The sequence below is a fragment of the Neovison vison genome, chromosome 13 (genome assembly GCF_020171115.1).
Source record: "Neovison vison isolate M4711 chromosome 13, ASM_NN_V1, whole genome shotgun sequence".
Classification (NCBI taxonomy): domain Eukaryota; kingdom Metazoa; phylum Chordata; class Mammalia; order Carnivora; family Mustelidae; genus Neogale; species Neogale vison.
In genome coordinates, this window is record NC_058103.1 from 146,461,128 (window position 1) to 146,480,125 (window position 18,998).

At 55.2% G+C, this 18,998-nt stretch overlaps 1 long non-coding RNA gene across 1 annotated transcript; it reads left to right on the plus strand.

The window, feature by feature from the left end:
• Positions 1–8,595: 8,595 nt before the first annotated feature.
• On the plus strand, positions 8,596–15,478 carry LOC122893436. The gene is made up of 3 exons (XR_006381629.1): positions 8,596–8,867; positions 9,158–9,281; positions 15,341–15,478. It is a non-coding gene; the product is annotated as an uncharacterized LOC122893436 (long non-coding RNA).
• Positions 15,479–18,998: the final 3,520 nt, after the last annotated feature.

Here is an 18,998-nt window from a genome sequence, read left to right on the forward strand (position 1 = left end):
GTGCCGCCAAGCAGGGAGCGCGGGCGCGGGGTGGGGGAGGGGGTCGCGCACAGCGGACCCCGGGCCCGGCGGGGAGGCGGGCAGGGCGCCGCGGGGCCGGGAGGCCATTTTGAGAGAGCGAGGAGCCGCGGCAAGATGGCTGCGTGGGCACGAGGTAGGTCGCGGCGCGGCCCACAGCCCCGGAACGCGCGTCGAGCGCGCCCTCGCGCCCTCCGGCCCGTCGCCGCCGCCGCGCTCCCGGCCGAGGCCCCCCCGGGCGCGGATGGCGGCGGCAGGCTAGGCCCGCCAACGGCAGCCGGGCCCTCCGTCGCGGCGGCTGCGCCCCGGGCCGCTGCGTGCGCTCCCGCCGGAGCCGCGGAGAAAGCCGCGTGCGGCCCGTGGCCTCTTCGCCCGGCCCCGCGCTCCGGGCTGCGGCGAGGCGGTGGCGCGGGGTCGGAGAGCGGCCCCGCGCGTGCTTCGGGCTCTTTTCATTCCTTCCGCGGAACGTCAGGCCCACGGCCGCCGTGCGCTTCCTCCCCACCCTCTGTCCTGGACCCCGCGAGGCCCGAGCGGCGAGCAGGCCCAGGCCGCCCTGCCCCGGACCTGGTGTGGCCCGGAGCTCGCCGACGGCCTCTGCGTCCACAGCGCTCGCGGCAGAGGACGGCCCGGAGGCTCGGTTCGCATCGCCCCCGGCGGTGCTGCGGGCGCGCGGGAGCAGCACCTCGGAGCTCGGGGCTCGTGCCCCGACCCGGCCGCGGCCCTAGGTCAGAGCAGTGGCTCTGCAGCGGCCTCCTTTCCACCCGGTGAATAATGTACGCGCATTTGCCGTTTTTCCCCGTAACTGCCCCAGTTGATCTACCGTTGCTCTAAAGCAGACCCTACGCGTATACCTTTGTGCAGAGTGACTAAGAAACTGCAGCCCGTTCGTTAGTGTTTGTTGAGTCTTGCTTTGTACCTAGCCCGGTAGGAAGCTCTTCTCAAGCGTTTGGGCCTCAGCTTGACACGTAGGGTGGTGGTGACTCTGTGACTTTGGCTATAGCTAAGGATGTGGCAGAGTCAGGATGTGGAGCCTGGGTTGACCGCCCCAAAACCTGAGTTCTTAACCATGGACTCTGCACGTGCATGCACACACACAAACACACGGATTCATCACCATTGTGACTGGATCCAAGCCTGTCCTGAATCCAAGCCCCCAGGTCCACACAGCCCCCACCTCACCTATGAGAGCTCTCCTGTCATTGAGACAGGCCCCCAGCCCAGTCTTCTGGCCTAAAATAAATGTTGTTTTAATATTGTAGTGGTCCTGAGCCCCCTGGCAGCCAAGACAAAGAAGAACATGAGGCGATTTATAACCTTGGTCAAAAAGAGAAAGAAAAGGGAAAGAAAGCTCATCAGGGTTTTTTAGAGATATGAACATTTCTTCCTCTGTAAGATTTATAGAAAATTTAAAGCTTGGTTATTATGTAGGTCAACTACTCATGTCACAGATGAGGAACCAGGCCCAGAGAAGTTAAGTGATTTTCCCCAAGGTCATAAAGTTGGCTAGAAGAGCAGGAACTGGGATCCAGTCCAATCGATTCCTAGTCTGATTTCCCATCCTCTCATGAGCGGGTTTTGGTGGGCTTCTCAACAGTGAAATGGTTTAGTTCTATTTGGTGACCCCTCCGTCCTCTACCATAAACCCCTCAGTCTTGAGTACTGTCTTGTTCCTTTCTCTGCCCTCAGTTCCCAGAGCTGGGCTGAGCTCGTCCCTGGATGTCTGCAAATATTTGATAAATGAACATGTGGTTCTCAAAGGCTAAGCCTCTGGTTCTTGGATATGACAGTGGTGGTGAAGGGAGAAGTTCTAGCTTGAGTTTTTTTGAAAAGATTTGGGTTATTTTTAATGTTGCTTTTCTTTTTTTTTTTTTTTTTTTAATGTTGCTTTTCTGAGCCCATAAATTCCTTAGACCTCTTTCTTTTAATAAATGGTGTGAGCTGGGCACTTCCCCTTTTGGCAGTGCTCTGACTCCTAACTGCCCTATCACTCTGTTGGGTCTTGTGGGAAGGAGTCCTTTCTCTCTTGAAGGACTATGCTGTCAGTGAGACCTGCAAACCCCTTTAGGGGAACTAAGGAGGTTTCCTGATGACACTGGCACAATCACCATGAGACCTGGTGGGCCCATTCTTTGTCTTGGGGTGGAGATCCAGCTTCTGTGGGCCAGCCCAGGTTTGGTTCCTGTGGCTTCCCACGAATAGCAGAATGTGGCTCATCAGATCCCCAGAACTTAAACAGATTAGTCAATTTCCACGGCTCCCAAAAGGGAGCCTTTGAACCCTGGTATGATAATTGTAGGCGCTAAATAAATTTAGTGAGCCTCCCACAGACAGATTCTCTAGAAATTTGTACCAGAAAGTTGTCATCCTTGGGCGTTCAGGGTGGGGGTGGGGGTCTCCTTCTTGGTGAGGAGCCTCTATTGGCTGAAACACCACAACAAATCCTGGCCCAATCCTGACCATCATTTTCCGGCAGACTCTTGCTAGACAAAGTGGGGTGGAGAGCTGGGGCCAGTTTATAGCAAAAGCCCCAGCTGTGGAAGAAAAACAGGGTTCAGCTCCCCAGATTAGTTACTGTCTACAAGATTCAAGGCCCCAAATAATGGCTGGCCTCTCCCCTCCTCTGTGCCAAGGGAAGACATGTAAATACAGCCACACGCCAGCTTAGGCAGTAGATGTGTATAAATCGAATTTAGCAAATCAGATCATGGTTTAAATGCACTATTTAAAGCAGTCCTGCAGTGAAGCCTTTTACAAAGGGAATAATCATTTTGTGATGCTAATCATCAGCCTCCAATTTATCTCCTTTGTAAGTTCAGATGTTGGTGCACTGGGTGTTCTGAAATTGGGGCGCTCTCGTGTAGAGCTCGGTGGTGGCTGTCTGCCTTCTTTTTTTGACCTCTCGTTTTAAATGGGTGCCTGTCCTCGTTCCCACTGGGGGCCTCAGGATGCTTGTCACTTAGCCTGATAGGTCCCATCCATCCCGTTCCCCCTTCGTATAATAGGATAGAGCCTACCCTTCAGCTGCTCCCGGCCCCCTCTCCAAGATCTGCGCCCTTCCTGGGGGTGAAGATACAGGCCCAGCTGTTCCTCAGGGCATTAGAACCAACTCCTTCTCTGATCTGAACATTCTTTTGTTTCTCTGAGCTTCTGGTACCTCTGGTGCTGCTCATAGAGATCTTAGCGTCCCCTAGATAGACGGCAGGCCCTGAATTCAGTAGGCGAAGGGAATGCAGGAGCCCACTTTCTGAATAGGCACTGTACAAAATACTCTCCCCATTCACAGCAAAATAACTGAGGCCTGGATGTCCAAGTGACTTTTCCCACAAGTTAAAATTGGGACTCAAAGGAGAACCTGTCTCCTAATTGCTATAAAAGTGTTTTATACACTAAGCTGTAATGCCTTTCTTTGCTGAGAAAATATAATAAGAGACCATCTGGGTGGGGGAGGAAGAATGAAGGGAAGGAGATGGAACAGAGCGGAATAAAGGAAATGGGCAGGAAGCCGGGGGGGCCGCGAGGAACCTGACCTTGCTTAGCTCACAGGCCCTGATATAGTGTCTTTGTCAATGCTGCCACTATTGGCGCGTTCCTCAGTAATTACGACTGTGTGTTGGCATGGCGACTCAGAGTACGAAGACTAGAAGCACGGGGTAAATGCACGACTTGTTCTTGCCTTCTAAATCAGAGAGGAGCTTTTGTGGGTAGTTCCTCCAGGGAGACGTGGTAGAAAATTCACCAGCTCCCAGGCTGGAGCGTGGGTATTCGCAACCTGAAGCAGCCGGTTGGCCCTGATCGGGGGCGGCACACCCAGAAGGCCTCACCCGGACCTGCTTCCAGTGCAGAGGTCACGTAGAGCCTCCCCTCTGTGCCTTCCCGTTGGTCTCTGTTCCTGAGCCTGTGATGTCAAGTACACCCATGCCCTCTCCCTCCAGCTTGCCTGTTTCAAACAGGTTTATGCTGCTGTTGCCCTGAATTGGATTTCTCGTAAACCCATCTGTCTCATAGGTGAGTATGAATTGGGGGGCTAAAAGGACAGGCTGAGGGGCCCGGCTGGAGGGACGGGCTGGGCGCCCACTCCTTGGAGACACTTGGGCCCCGTCCTCATCCGAAAGCTGGCGGTCCGGGATGCCAGCCACTGTTGGTCTCCCGGGTGCGGTCAACACAACGTGCCGGAACAGTGATAAAAATTCGGTCAAATAGGATACAATATTCAAATTAGCTTTACCTGTTTCTTCTTACTTTTCAATGTGGCTTCTAGGAAATTTGAAATGATACGTGCTGCTCCTATTTTATTGGCCTGGACTAGAGAATTAAGATCTCTTCCAGCCCTGGTGTTCAGTAACTAATCCTGGTCTATCCCTGGAAGGTCCCTGGCCACAGAGAGCTCTGTGTATAGAAGGCCATGGAAATGCCAGGCGGGAGGCCACTAGAGAGGCTCAGGTGTTACAGGGCTTTTAGGGGTGTCTAGTACAGCCCCTTAAGTGGGAGTTAACCCCACGGTCCTTGGAGGCAGAAGGTCTGAATCTAGAGGCAGCATTGGTTCTCAGAGTCTAGGGTCGGGGGAAGAGAGCCAGTGGGTAACCTCAGGAGTCTTTGGATGGAGGTTTGGCAGTGCCCCATGGAGTTGGTATGGGGACAGATGTAGGTGACAGGAGGGTTGTCCTGGGGGTGGACCACGTCCCCAGGCCCCTATTCCTGTCCTTGCTGTGACTGCATAGTCTCCCAGGCGTGTGGAAACCACAGGGCATGGGAAGGCAGCTATGCATCCCAAGTTCATCCCAAACCCACTTTAAGCAGGCTTCCTTTGGCCCCAGGCCTCCTCGTTGCCCCTCTACCGGCTTTCCCTCCTCCCCTCAGCTATGCTGCTCTCTGCGAGCTGAAGCTTCTGGGATGTGCCTTGGCTCAGAGCCAGCGTCGATGTCTTCGAGAGGCCTCCTGCCCTGGCTCCCTGCCAAGCCTCGGGTCTTCAGAGATATTTTCTGGGGTGGTGCTGGGCTCATTCTGCTGTCAGAGGCCAGAGGGGCCTTCTCACTTCGGAGGACCCCTGGCTGTGGGTCCAGCCTTGCTTCCAGCCCCCTTCCCCTCTCAGGAAGTCCAGTGTCCTGCCCCCGAAAACCAGGACTCTGTTAATGGTCTCCCAGCTTCAGCAAACCTGGAGTTCATGAAAAGACAGCTCCTCACATGAGCCCGGGAGGTGAGGAACGGGCAGCCAGGAAATCATAATGAGTCACGATAATGATGGCAGGAACACTTTATTGAACATTTATGCTGTGCCAAGTTCTGTGCTAACGCTCTGCTTGCTTTATCTTCTTTAAGGGAAGCAGAAAGAGTGGGAAATGTAATCTAGGGTCTGCCCTTCTCGAAGCCGGATGTCATTAGGGCATCGCTTGGGGCGTGTCTCAGAAGCTACAGCCCTTGAGTCGGTGGCGGTCTGAGTCCCCCCATGGGTCCTCTTCTCCCAGGAGTCTGCCTGGGCTTTTGGGGAGCAGCATGAGCTTAGATCAGGGGCTAGAGTGTGGCCGTGTAGTGTCTCCTGCTTTGGGCTGACAAGGCACTTGTAGAGGAAGGAACCAGGTAATGGGTAGGAAGGCTCAGTGCTGGACCCCCAGGAGCCTTGGTGAGGCGTTAGGAAGGGTGACAAGTATCCCACCCAATCCTGGCTTTTGTCAGTGTGAACGAGCCTGGCTTGCCTCAATCTGGAAAATCAGGGGTTGGCCAAAGTCTGCCAGTCTGCCCATGGTGCCAAGGGATTATACCTGCCCAGGGGAAGGTTGAGCTGCTGCTTTTGAGAATGTTGCATTCCCCTGAGGTAGCACTGAGTCTTCTGGAGGTGGGGAAGGGATCCACATCCTCTGTCCAGGCTTATCTGGTCATTAGCATGACCAGATCTATCCCCCCAAGTTTGGTGGCACAGGACAGGAGAGATGGGAGAGCCTCCTAGGGCATGTCATTTCCTCGGGGAGCACGAGGGAGAGGGGCATTAAGGAGAAGAAGGGCTGGGGTTTACAGCCACTCTTCCCGGTGGGCCTGCAGTCTCCTTTACTCCATTTTTAGGGGTTTCCAGCCCATTGTTCTTTCTTTTATATCAGATTGCAGGTTTTAAGATCATGGTGGTGGGAAGCAGAGCATGCAGCCCAGTGGGCATCGGGGGTCTGTCTGATCTAGTTCAGATCCTTTTGGGCACATGATTTCCCTTCTCTCAGAGCCAGTTTTCTCATCTATAAAATTGGGGATAGTGATACGGAGCTTGCAACACTCGAGAAACGTCAGTTTGCGTCCCCCATCTGCTGTTGTTACAGGATGGGTGTGCAAGCACCGGGGCGGGGTGAGCACGCATGAGCCGGCAAGGCTGTGCTGGGTGTGACCATCTCACTGGTGGACTGCACGTCAGTGACGAGTGGAGATGCAGGGAAAACAGCCAGCGAGGGATCAGGCTCAGCCCTCGGCCAGTCACTAGAATAAGTCACAATGACTGCCAACCACGCATAAGCTCCAAGCTCTGGTACCTAGAGAACCCCAGAAGAACCCCTGATCTGCTCCCTGGCCCCTCAGAGCAGAAGCCAGCCTAATAAGGCTCATATTCAAGGGGCGATAGCTTGACTCAGACTTTAGGAGTTCAAGAGAGGAGGAATTTGGGGCGCCTGGGTGGCTCAGTGGGTTAAGCCGCTGCCTTTGGCTCAGGTCATGATCTCAGAGTCCTGGGATCGAGTCCCGCATCGGGCTCTCTGCTCGGCGGGGAGCCTGCTTCCCCCATTCTCTCTCTCTGCCTGCCTCTCTGCCTGCTTTTGATTTCTCTCTCTGTCTAATAAATAAATAAATAAAATCTTTAAAAAAAAAAAAAAAAAGAGAGGAGGAATTCATTTGGAGTGGAGTCCTCAGAGAAGGCTCACTGGACCCAAACAGGTCTCCTAGGCTGAGTGGGAGAAGGAGAGCCCCCCCCCCAAAGTTTGGAGGTGGGGGTGGAGCAGCAGGGTAGACTCCTGCAGGGCTGGGCCAGAAATCTGGATACCGAAGAGTAGGTCGGTTGTGGAGGGCAGAGTAAGGGAGCTGGTCTCATCACCACGTACAAGGTCAGCGTGGGAGGGCTGCCAGGCCAGCCCGAGCTGAGCAGGTACACCTTCCCTGACCTTTCCCACCTCTGATGGCTCTTGGGCTGGACTTGAGCACCTTCAGGACTATCCCATGAAGCCGTAAGTGGGTTTGCAGAGGAGCCATGGAGCTCAGGAATTGGAAGGCTTCCTGCGCCAGACTATATTTTTTCTATTGCCTTCATTTATCCATTCAACACTGATTGACCAAGCACTATGTGTCAGGCTCTAGATAGTACCTTGGGGATACAGAGAAGCAAACCACGGCTTCTTGCTCAGACTTCAGAGTTGTGTAATACAGAACTTCATCCGTCCGTCCAGGGTGGGAAGGCCAGGCTGGGGGAGGGGGTCCGGGATGAGTGGGGGCTAGAGGTAAGATACTTCTCACCAGTTGGCAGTTTCCTGGCCTCCCCGCCCCTCTCCGTGGCCCAGGAGCTTGGGGGAGCAGGGTCAGAGGCCATTTCATGCATTGCCTATGGCAACCTTAAATTGCCATTAGCCTGGGCTAAAACTTTAATTTTCCAGAGTCCATTGGTTCAGTATAGAAAGAGTGAGATCACAATTGCCTTTTCTTCACTGAAGAAACAACTTTGATCTTAGGAATCAGTATGGCAGTAACCTATCGCAATTTCCATGTGGGATCAGTAAGGAACACCTTAAGTGCAATCAAATAATAAATGACATCTGGGTGAATTCACATACAGATGTCCCCTCCTTGGAAGAAATCAGATATTGTTTGGGGCCTCCAGCCAGAGTCCTCTCCTGGTTCTGCTCAGACCGGATCCTGAGTAGAGCGGCTGGCAGGTAAGCCTGCCTGTGGCAACACTGGGCACCGAGCTGCCTCCCTCAACACATCTGGAGTTTGGGAGAGTCATTTATGTAGCCCCTAGGCTGGGGCCCACCCTGCAGATGAACCCTCGGTCCTAAAGCCCAGATGGCAGGCTCTGTTGGTCCATCCCTTGCCCCCAGGAGTGGGAAGGCCAAACAGATTTAATTTTATTATTACTATGACTTTGGTGGTTTTCTTGTCGAAGTCAGTGTGTGTGTGTTTTAGAAGGATACCACCCTAGAAATAACGTGGTATTTTTAAAGTACTTGTCAAAGATGTAGGAGGGACTGTCTTCATGGAAGGTCACTCCAGGTCTTTGAATGGAGCCCCAGGTCCTCGGCCACTAGAAGACTCTCCGTGGAAGTGTCTTCCCTCGGCTTCTGTATGGACTGGCCTACTGCTCTCGTGGGCAGGATGACCACACGTGAAGCAGGCTTCCCTCCGTGGGCGAGTAGGAAGCAGGTAGTGAGATACAGAGTAGTTCTTGACTCTGCTTCCAAACCTTCCGCCTTTCCGCCTGGGAACCCAGAGGAGCTGGAGAGAGTGATTTCCCAGGAAGATGCAGCGAGTGACCAGGCATGGTTATCCAGATGCTGGCCAGCAGCAGGCCCTTCCTACGCTGGGTGGCCTCAGTGCCCTTCTGGCTCTTGGAGAGGGAGTCTGAATGAACGTCGTACGCCCGGAGACTGGCCTTGGGTTTCTGTTTGTGTAGCCAGTCAGGCTTTGGTGGTGAAGCTTCAAGGCTGACCTTTCCTCCAGGACAGAGTGCGTGCGTGGACTCCCATGCCAGCCCCTGACGTGCCTCTAGAGGAGAAGCCAGGGGCACGGAGGTCCTGTTTTCCTCTCGTGTTCCTTCTGTCGCCTCCAGGACACAGTCCAGAAGCTGAAGACGGGGAAAGGAGAGGCAAGAGCCCTGGAGGAAGAGTCGGAAGGTGGGTCCTGGCCTGACACAGGCCGCAGGCTGTGTGTGTGTGTGTGTGTGTGTGTGTGTGTGTGCGCGCGCGCGTGCGGGTCCCTAGATCATTCTAGTGGCCGCAGCAGGCTCTATGCACGAGGTAGTTAGCGGCTGTAGGTGGCGGGTCCCAGGTTGATTTGGGTCTTGGGTTACTATTGTTTTTTTTTCTTCTTCAGGAATAAAATAACCCAGTTTGGGGAGGAAATAAAAAGAAAAACCCCCCGATGGTTCTATTAGGTCAACCTCTATGAAATTTCTTTCTTCTAGATCTAGACCAGTCGAAGATAATTTTGCGTGGTTCGGCCTAGTCCATTTCCATGCCTTTGGGCCAGCGGAGAGGGAATCCCCACTGAGTCATCCTGAGCAGCATGTTTTAAAGGGTCTCTGAGAGGTAAACCATTTGTGTTCCTCTTGGCCCTCCATACCTTGCTTACTATTTTAACTGACGGAAGAAATCACCCCAACCTGTGGATTCTGCTGCATGAGGAAAGGACACCGGGCAGCCTCCCCTGTTCCCCTGACTTTAAGACACACCATCTTGAAATGCAGGGTAATTAATAATGAAACACCTATGCTTCAGTATGAAAGAAAAATTTTTTTTCAGAGCAATTCTGACAACCCTGAGAGCTGAGAACGCTTCCAAACTTTTCTGTCTCAAGAGGCACCTGCCTCCATCTGGATGCCTGGAGCGGCGTTTTACTCCACCTCCAGCGTGGCCAGCGGTCCCGGGAGATGGGGCGAGGGAGGAGGTGGGCAGGAGCTAGCCTGCAGCCTCTCCGTAACCTTTCAGCCACCCTGGTGCTGGGCGAGCCGGACTGTGGGTTTTCGACTGAATGCGCTCCGGTCCTGCATTCATTACTCCATTGTCAGCCTGTGTGTCTGGGGCTGCCTCCGGGTGTGTGTGTTTCTTTTTGTGTCTGCGTGTCAGTGTCAGGCTGTGTGTGACTGTTTACATCGGCCTGTCTGGGCTGCTCAGTGCGACAACGAGCTGGGCGGGGGGGAGGGGGGTGTTGGTAGGAGGGAGGGCATTTCAGAGCCCCAGACCTAGCCCCTCGGGGATCTCGGGAGATTTATACAGATGTGTGTATATATGTACACACACACGCACGCGCACACACATGTATAGGTTGTGTGTGTGTGTGGTTTTCTTAATGATGCTCATTGTGTGGTGCTGCCTGAGAGGGTCCGACCAGGTGTGGTGTGAGCTAGGCTGGGTGAGCCCCATCTGCTGGGGGCCCCCAGACTCGCCCGCCCGCCCCGCCGTCCGTGGGGAGCCCATCCCTTCGCAGCTCACGGTCTCCTCTCTAATTTATTAGCTGGGAAGGAGGAGAAAATGAAACGTTGCCTGAAGACAATGGCCGAGACAGCAGGTCCCACCCCGCACAGCCGCCAGCACCTCTCCCCCCCAGCCCTGTCTCCTCTGCGTTGAGGATCTGTGCGCGACACTGCTCCGTCGACAGTACGAAATGAAAAGAACCCCCAATCCTGTCTCTACAAAAACGTGTCTGGCCGTGGACACGTAGGGGTAGGACTGTCGAAGGTGGAGGTTCGAGCCGGACTTTGCTGACCACTGGCCCCACATCCACTCTGGGGCCCCCACCTCGGAGACCCGGGACTTCTCCCCAGCTGCCAGCCAGGCGGGGGAGCGGGGCGGGGGGGCAAGCAGCTGCAGGGGCTGTGTTAGTAAACACTTTCCTGGGTTCCCATTTTCTTCATTCCCCCCCACCCTTCTCCTCTCCCGATGCCCCGTTACACCCCCCCGCACCCACCCACCCCAGCATCCCCTTTTCTGTGGCCTGCACAATGAGCTCATTGTCCTGGGTGTGATTTGAATAAGGGATCGGCAGGCCTGTTCCCAGCATTGTCCGAGGGGCTGGGAAAAACCCCAGCGCAGGCAGGAGGACCAGGCCAGACAGAGACAGATGCCTAAATTAGCAACAAAGCTTTGTGCACGTTCCCCGGACAAGGGCTCGCCTTGTTTGCGTGGACTCGAGGGTGTGGAGCTGGCCGGCTGCTCGCATGTCTTCCCATGTTAATTAGTTTTGCATGCATGTCTGAGAAGGTGCCGGGGGAGATGTGTTTGCCTTTCCCCGGGAGGGGGACCTGTTTGTGGCTATGGGGCTGAGCGAGGCTGGGCCTACCTGGGGAGCCAGGCTCGGAGGCTGGGTGGGAGTCCCCGCTTCCTCATCCTGCTTTTCTCTCTCTCTGCCCTTTGCGGGGTTCAGGGGGAGAGGGGGGTGGCTGGCTTTGCTCCCTGTAACCCCTCCCTTCTTCCCCCACTACTTCTGAAAGTTGGTTAGCTCTGACTACAGGGAACTCACTGGCTTCTACCCAGACCCAGGCCAGTGCCTGTCCATCTGGCAGTCTGTCTCTTGTGACACAGGGCCCCCCGGGACGGGCAGCAGAAGCGGCCAGTCTGGGCTCTTCTCCGTCCCCGAGCCAGATGGCCAGTCTGCTTATCGCATTATGGCCTCCCTTGGCCCCAGACCCCTGCCGCCCACATTTGGGCCGGGATCTTATTTGGGATACGAAGGAGAAGCCCTCTTTTAGGCGCCAAACAGGAGAGGTGTCTGGTCGACAGGCACGAGGCATGTCCTTGCCTCTGGCTCGCTTTGTGGCCTCGGGCGGGCCAGGTCTCCCCCGCACCCCAAATCTCAGTGTTCTCACTGGCAAAATGAGTGAGTTGAACTCAGGAATCTCTCGGTTCCTTCTCACTCATAAAGTTTATGACAGTGATCATTGCAAAGCTTTGTTAATGCCACAAGGACAGGAACGGGACGGGACTGGTGCCTTCTGGCCCGGGGTGAAGAAGGGTAGTGGGATTTCCTTTCCCTTGACACTGGAGTGTGGGCCACTGTTTTTGGAGTAGGTAAGGGATTGGGAGCTGGCAGAGTGTCTCTGCGCAGGCCTCACAGACCCCCTGTTAGCAACCCAAGCCCTTCTCCTCCCGCCCCTGCCTGGCAGAAGGGAGCTTGGCAGTGGCAGCGAAGGAGAAGCTGGAGTGAGAGCAGCTGCTGGCCAGGGCCCTGGGTGTGTCCTGGTCATCCCCTACAGGCCCTGGCATGGGGGACGGGGCTGAGAAGGGGCTGGGTGCCTGCTGAACTGAGCCTTCAGACAGCTTTCTGGATCCTGCCTTAACATCTCCAGCGCTGCACAGTGATGCTGGCAGGTGCAGAGGGACACGGGGCATAGCCCCTCTTGTCCAGGTACAAGGGTCTCCAGATCCAGTGACCAGGGTTCTGGCTTTCAGGCGTTTCTTTGCCTTTCTCCCTGCTCAGCCCCACTGGCCCTTCTGCCACTGCTTCCCAGTAATTGAAATGACAAGCCTGTGGTCCTCACAGTCTAGACAGCCCTGTGCCAAAACCTCCAGTTCCTTCCTGTGGGGTCTTTATCATGGACGGAGCCATCCCATCTCATTTCTTACAGATCTGGTGACAGCATGCATACAGAAGGGAACCTCTTTTCCTGTGTTTGTGATTTAAATGGTTTGTGATGACTTTGGTTCAGGAAATACTGGGGTCTTAAGGGAAAAGCTTTGAATGTCCCAATTCCTCCTCTCGTCCTTTGCCAGCCTCCCCCACCTCTGTCACTCTGCCCCCGGATGCCCCTCACTTGGCAGTCAGGCAGCTGGCCACAGGGTCCCACGGGGAGCCTCTGGGATTGCCCTTGGTAGCGCCCAGTCCAGGCAGGGAGGCCCTGGGCCTGCCTTCCAGTGCTCACCATCCTTCCCTCCCATGAAGCTCCAGCCAGCCGCCACCGGCCTGTACTCTTACCATCGCTGCTGTCCCCCCGCCCATCCCCTCCCCACCCAGTCTCCTGGGCTGCTCCAAGCTCCAGCTGGGTATCTGGGGGGGGCGGTGAGGGGTTCGCAAGAGCTCAGTGAGGAAGGGTACAGAGATTAGAGCTCATGGCAGGAACAGAGAATAGGGCCCACAGTAGGAGTGGGGGAGAGAGGGCAGGGAGGGCCCTGGGAGGCTGCCCGCTGCCCTCCCTGCCCCTCCCCTCCTGGTTTTAGCTGCCTCAGCTGTAGCCTTGAGCTCCTTAATCTGGTGATCAGCGTGGTGGTGGGGGGCGGGCTGGCAGAGGCTTTAGGAGGTGACAGGGGATCCTGGGAGTCGCACTCTGCTAACCGAGCATCACGCAAAGCCAGGGAATCACATTCCAAGCGCGGCTCCCCATCCTGAGACTGGACCCCACATGAGTGGTGCCCAGTGGAGGGCCGGAGCACAGGCCCCACAGGCAGCCAGTGTCACCTTCTCCTTTGTTCCTCAGGAAGAGAACTCCCAAGACAGGATCCTACGCCCTGTCTGCTTGGCTAGGGTCTTAACTGTCCCCACCCTTGCCCAGCCTCCTAGTCCTCTGGCTCTCTTTTCCAGGTGGAAGTAGAAATCTGCAACGGGTAGGGATTCCTTCCTCTGGCAGCCTGTCAGGGCTGGTCAGAAGAGAGGGATTTGCTCTGGAACGAATCAAGTAGGCGGGACAGTGGGCCTTCCTGGCTCACCAGCTTTGACAGAGCAGCCCTGAGAGAGCGGGGGGGGGGGGGGAAGGAAACGGAGGCAGGGATGCAGAGCACGAACCCACATGGCTTGGAAGCTTCGGGTGCACCAGGCCAGGGTGGCCCCAGCCTGGGACTTGAGCTGGAGAGAGGGCACAGGAGAGGAGATGCCATGGGCCGAGGCCCAGATCCGAGCTCTGCTTCTGGCATCCCTGCGCAGCAGCGCCCCCCGCTGACTCGGAGTCTCTCAACCCTCGTCTGTAAAATGGGAGGAAAGATCCCTAGCTCGGAGCTGCTGTGAGGAGCGTTAAGTACATGGGAAACACCGAATAGTGTTCATTTTCCTTCTCCCTTTTCCCCGTTAGGAATGGGGCAGGTATGAAGGCGTTGAGCTCCTCAAGGTCAGTTAATACAGCTAGGTTTTGAGGAACGAGGACGGTGACGATATACAGAATATTTAACCATGGGCACCGGCCAGGCACCGTGGCAGCAGGCCCAAATCATCAGCCCAGGGGAGGGCACAGCTGGGCCAGAATAAGTTCATTTGTCTTTGTGTCTTTCTGCCCTGTCACGTGTCTGTTCATCAGCAAAGCACGCAGACTTCCCTCGAGGGCAGTCCCTGACAAGGTTGGAGGATGGATCCCCCCGTTCGCCTTTGCATTCAGAGCCCCTCAGGTCGGGCTGGTGCGGGGCCCCGGAACCCCACCAGGGGTCGTGAGCTGAGGTCCTTCCCAGCTTCGGGCCCTTGTCTTCTTGGGTGAAATCCTTGCCTTTGAGGGCCCAGGTGGCCTGGTAGAGTGACGAGGGCCTAGGTGACAAGGGCCTAGGAGGATGCAGCCCTGCTCACCTGGAAGTCAGAGACTTGGACCCCAGCCTGTGTTCCTGCTGAGTATGAATAGCCTTGGGTGTGCTGGGCCTGGACAAGGAGCACTGGATAGAATGGCATCAAATGTGCCTTTTAGCTGGGACATTTTACAATCTGGAAGTTGGTCCTGCTTTTTCTCCTCTGTTACCTGCCAGTGGTCTGTGGCCCCAGCCCCAGGGCTCACAGGAAACACAGCTCCTGCGGTTCCCTTCAAGCTGCCCTGGGATGCAGGGAGACCCCCGTACCCAGAAGCTATGAACAGGAAAACCCAGCTCTGTGCCGGCAAGTGACTTGAAGCTGGGTGGGGACCTGCCCTGGAGCAAGACTTGGGCCCGAGAGCACATCTGAGCTGAGTCTGTTCCCAGCCTCTGATCTGGAGCCCCCTTGGCTGTTTCTCTTTCCTCTGACCCGTGTTTACCCTGGTGGCTCTGTTTGTCCCCGGCTGGCCCTCAGGGTGGTTTTGCAGTATCCTCTGAGCCCCACCGTACTCCCCTGGGCCAGGCCCTTTAGTCTCTGATGCTCTGAGCATCAGAAACAAAGCTTGGGAGAAAGGCCACTTCTCAGAGCCCGGCCCCTCCCCACAGCACGCCCAGCCTGGGGGCTGAGCCCTGGTGTGGGCATAAGTGTGCGCCATGGAGTCAGGTGGCTGTGGGCCTTTTATGGCCAGTGTGACCTGGGGCTAGCTCTTTACCTCTCTGAGCCTCTTTCCTTAGTTCTAAAATGAGATAACCACACCTTTTTCATCAAGTTGCAGCGAGGCCTGGAGATAATATAGGTAAAACACCTTGAAATTATAGGGTTACATTTTTTTTTTTTTTAGGGTTACTCTCTTTTACCTCCCAGTGCCAGCTGAACCCGGGGGTTCCAGAGGCCACAGACATAACCCGTTGTCTTTCCTGTCCTCTTGTCTTTGAGTTTCAGGCCTGCTGTGCTGGGAAGGCTCCGGAACAATCTCAGGGGAGCTCTTCCCCTAGCCCCAGGGAGCAGAAATACCTACTTCCAGCCCTAATAATACCTGAATGAGATTTATAGGACACCTTCCTCCCCAGAGTGCAAAGCTCCTTCTCACATATTATTCTCTTATCTTTAGATCTTCCCGTGCAGTGTGATGGGACAGCCTCTTTTCAGCATCTCTGAAGATGGAGACAGAGAGGAGCTATGGGTCTTGCCAAGGTCACAGGATTGGAGTCCAGAGCCATGTCACTCCAGGACATGGGAGGTCATCAGCAGGGGAAAAGCCAAGCAGAAGGGGAAGATGCAGGATCCGCCTTCCCAAGGCAGTAGCAGTCAGTGGCCCGGATGGATGAGGCGGCCGTGGGCAGCGACGCAAGCTCCGCTCCCATCCCTGCCCATCTGGGACTTGGCAAAGGACCTGGGGAGACATACCCCGACCATCCCATAGGGAGGGGCCTTGGCCTTTGGCCTGTGGGCTCCTGTCTTTGCTGTGGTCACACCGTGTGCCTGTTCCGGTCTGAGGGCCTCTGCCCGGGCCTCCAGCTCTCTGCCATCCTTACTTCCACCCCAGAGGGGCAAGGGCAGCGTGCTGGGAGGTTGCCAAAGCTAGGGGCTCCAGCCTTCTAGGAGTTAACGACTCCCTCTCCCCAGCTGTCCTCCCCTTGGTGCTCTTCTTCCTCCCTCCTCCTGCTCACAGCAGGCAGGGCCTGGACCTGGGAGCCAGGCCGCTGTGCTGTTGCCACGGGAGCCGGGAGGCAGACCTGAGCTATGCAGGGGAAAGGCCTGGCCTGTCAAAGTGTCTGAGATGAACCGCCGCCGTCCCTGTGCAGCTGGGCTCAGACGTGTCTCGGCTCTTGTTCTGTGCCTGAGAATGGCGAAGCCCAGTGAGGTTCAAGGGCAAACTCACTATTCATTAGTCAGGGGTTCTTGACGTCCCGTCTCTCCCAGGGATGGGATCCCCTACTCCTCTTTCTCTCCCTCCTGTAACACATTCCTGGGTGCCTTTGGTGAGGACTACACCCTCTGCCTCTGCCCAACCTCTTCTCCAGAGGCCCCTAAATAAACTCCCCCCAAGGAGACCAGGCAGGGCAGAGACAGTGGCCACAGGAAAACAGGCAGGACTCTAGCCATGTCAGCCTGCCCTCCCCGCAGCACCCCATGGGCCCCATTCCCCTCTGATTCAGGGTACCCCTGGGCCACCGGCACGCACAGGCCCGGACAGGAGGAAGCCACTGGCTGCTGCCCCGGGGACAACAGGCCCATTCTCTGAGGGCTCCTTAGTTGGCCTGCACAGCCTGAATTTCACAGCTGTCTCTTCTGGAGCCTTTCTCTACCATCACGTGTCTGTTTTAAGACACTCAAATACTGTTGGCTGGAGAATGTAAATCGTACAGTATATTCTGTAATGTGGCTGTATCAGAATGTAAAAGACATACAGACTTAGTCACAAACTACACCGTTAGGAATTTACTCTTATGGTTCTATATGTAAAATTTCCAAAAAAAAATGTGTACAAGGATGTTTGTCAGAGCATTTTCTTTTTAGGAATGTAAGAACATGGAAATGAACCTATGGTCTGGTCATACGGTGGAATATTATACAGCTCCAAAAAGCACTGTGGTGGGTCTCTCTGTGCTGATACGGAAGGTTGGCCAGTATATTATTGATGCATGAAGAGAATAAATTGCAGAACAGGCCACAGAGTATGATTTTATTTACATGTATTTAAAGGTGGCTCTGCCTTGGGCTCAGGCCATGATCCCAGGGTCCTAGGATAGAGCCCCGTGTCAAGCTCCCTGCTCAGTGGGGAGCCTGCTTCCCCCTCTCACTGCCTGCCTGTCTGCCTACTTGTGATTTCTCTCTCTGTGTCAAATAAATAAATAAAACCTTAAAAAAAAAAAAAAGTCAGTCCTAAGTATGCTTGTATCTGAAGAGTTTCTGGAAACTCTTCCAGAGTTGGAAGATGGACAGATGCCTTCTTCTGTACTGTTACTTGTTCCTTCCATGCCTATGGAATGCTTTCATTGAAAAATTTAAAGACACTATTTAATATAATGGGCTTAACTTCTTTTGGGGGGGCGCTTAACTTCTTTCAACCAACTTAGGGTAAGCGCTCCAGGAGGATGCTGGTGGTGTTGGCAGGAAAAAATATCCCAGAAACTCTACCATTGGCTGTTTCAGGCCTAAGAAGCACACATCGTTGTTGTCATGTCTACTGCGGTTAATTAAAAGCTTTACTAAGTGCCAGGCTTAGTATCTCTGGGTCTTCCTTCAGTGGCTATCATTCCAATTTGACCACGTGGAAGGGTAGTTGACTGGTTGGTCCAAGCTCCTCAGCAGGGAGGGGGTGGGGGATTGTTCCCTGTTTTTGTGGGAGCAGACCTTACCCCTCTGCCTTCCAGAGCTGCCTTTTTGGGAGAAGACCTTGGAAGCCCCTGCCTAGCCATCTCCTCCCCTACACCCCAGCCAGTCCAGTTGTGGGACTGGGCTGGGACCTATTGTTGGGGAGGGGCTGCCTCTGCTACCTAGTAGAGGTATCATCAAGCTGGGGAGCTGGTCAGGCTGGGGCCAGCAGGGGGGAAGGAAGGGGCTGTGAAAGGCCCAATTTGCATAAGCAGCATGTTTCACGAGAGAGACATCGTCAGGAGGTGCCCAGTGCCAATCGCCTCCTCTATTTGCTTCGCCCTGACCTTCCCCCTGAAAAGGAAGTGGACTAGCAAGTGTCTCAGAGGAGGCAGCACGGGGTGGGCTAAACCCACTGGAGGCTGGGGCCACCTGGGCTCCCCTCAGCCCCGCTCCCCCTGCTGTGGCCTGAGAGGGGCAGGGAAAGGATTGCACTGACCCAGATGGCGCAGCTGCTCAGGGATCCCTGAGGCCCGGGTGATAGCAATGGTCACCCTGAATCAGCCATGGAGCCAGCAGAGAGAGGAGGAAAGATGCATTACGAATGACCACAGGAGGAGTGGGGACTCCTTGCAACTCCGTTGGCTATCAGTATTATTGGCACATTCATTTTAGGGCTGAGGATGGTGAGACACAGAAAAGCTAAGTCACAGGGCCCAAGCCACACACACAGTGCCAGAACCGAGGTTCCAAACCAAGTCTCTTTGACTCTCAGGTCTGTATCCCTAACCCCACGGCAGTCATGTCTGGCTGGGCCACAATAAAGGAGGCCCCCAAAGCTGCAAGGTCTCCTTGCCAATCCCCATGCACAGAGACATTCACCCCTCTTCTGCAAGGTTACCACAAATGGTCCTTTGCCTGAGGTCCTCCCTCAGTTTCACCTAATGCCTAATCTGTCTCCTGCAGGGTGCTCAGCCCTGGCCTGGACAGTGGAGTGGAGAATTGGGGGGGGGGGAACTATAGAGCCTTTCACAGTTGGGGCTTTTGTCTTGTCTGGTAGTATAGCCTCTCCTCCAAGGCTGTCCAAGGGCAGTACGGTTGTCCAGATGGGTTTGCCTAGAGGTGGTGGTCTGGAGGCAAAGATGCTGCCCCAGCTAGTCAAGACAAGCCTAGCTGAGCACTGGAGAGCTGGGGCAGAGTCCTGGGGAAGGCCCCGGGTCTCCACCTGGTGGAAGTGGGAGTGGGGGAGGTCTGAGGGTTAATTAGATGTGACAGACTCACAGTCCCCTGGTTGCGGGTCATCTCTTGCCCCATACTCCTACTCCTACCCCATACTCCTACTCCTAGAGTGCTTCTGCTTCTTCCTTGACTGGTAGGGGACACAAGGACACTCCCAGGCTCGCCCCCGTGCTTCCCAGAGGCTGGCCTGATGGAAGGCTGAGGGAAAGCTG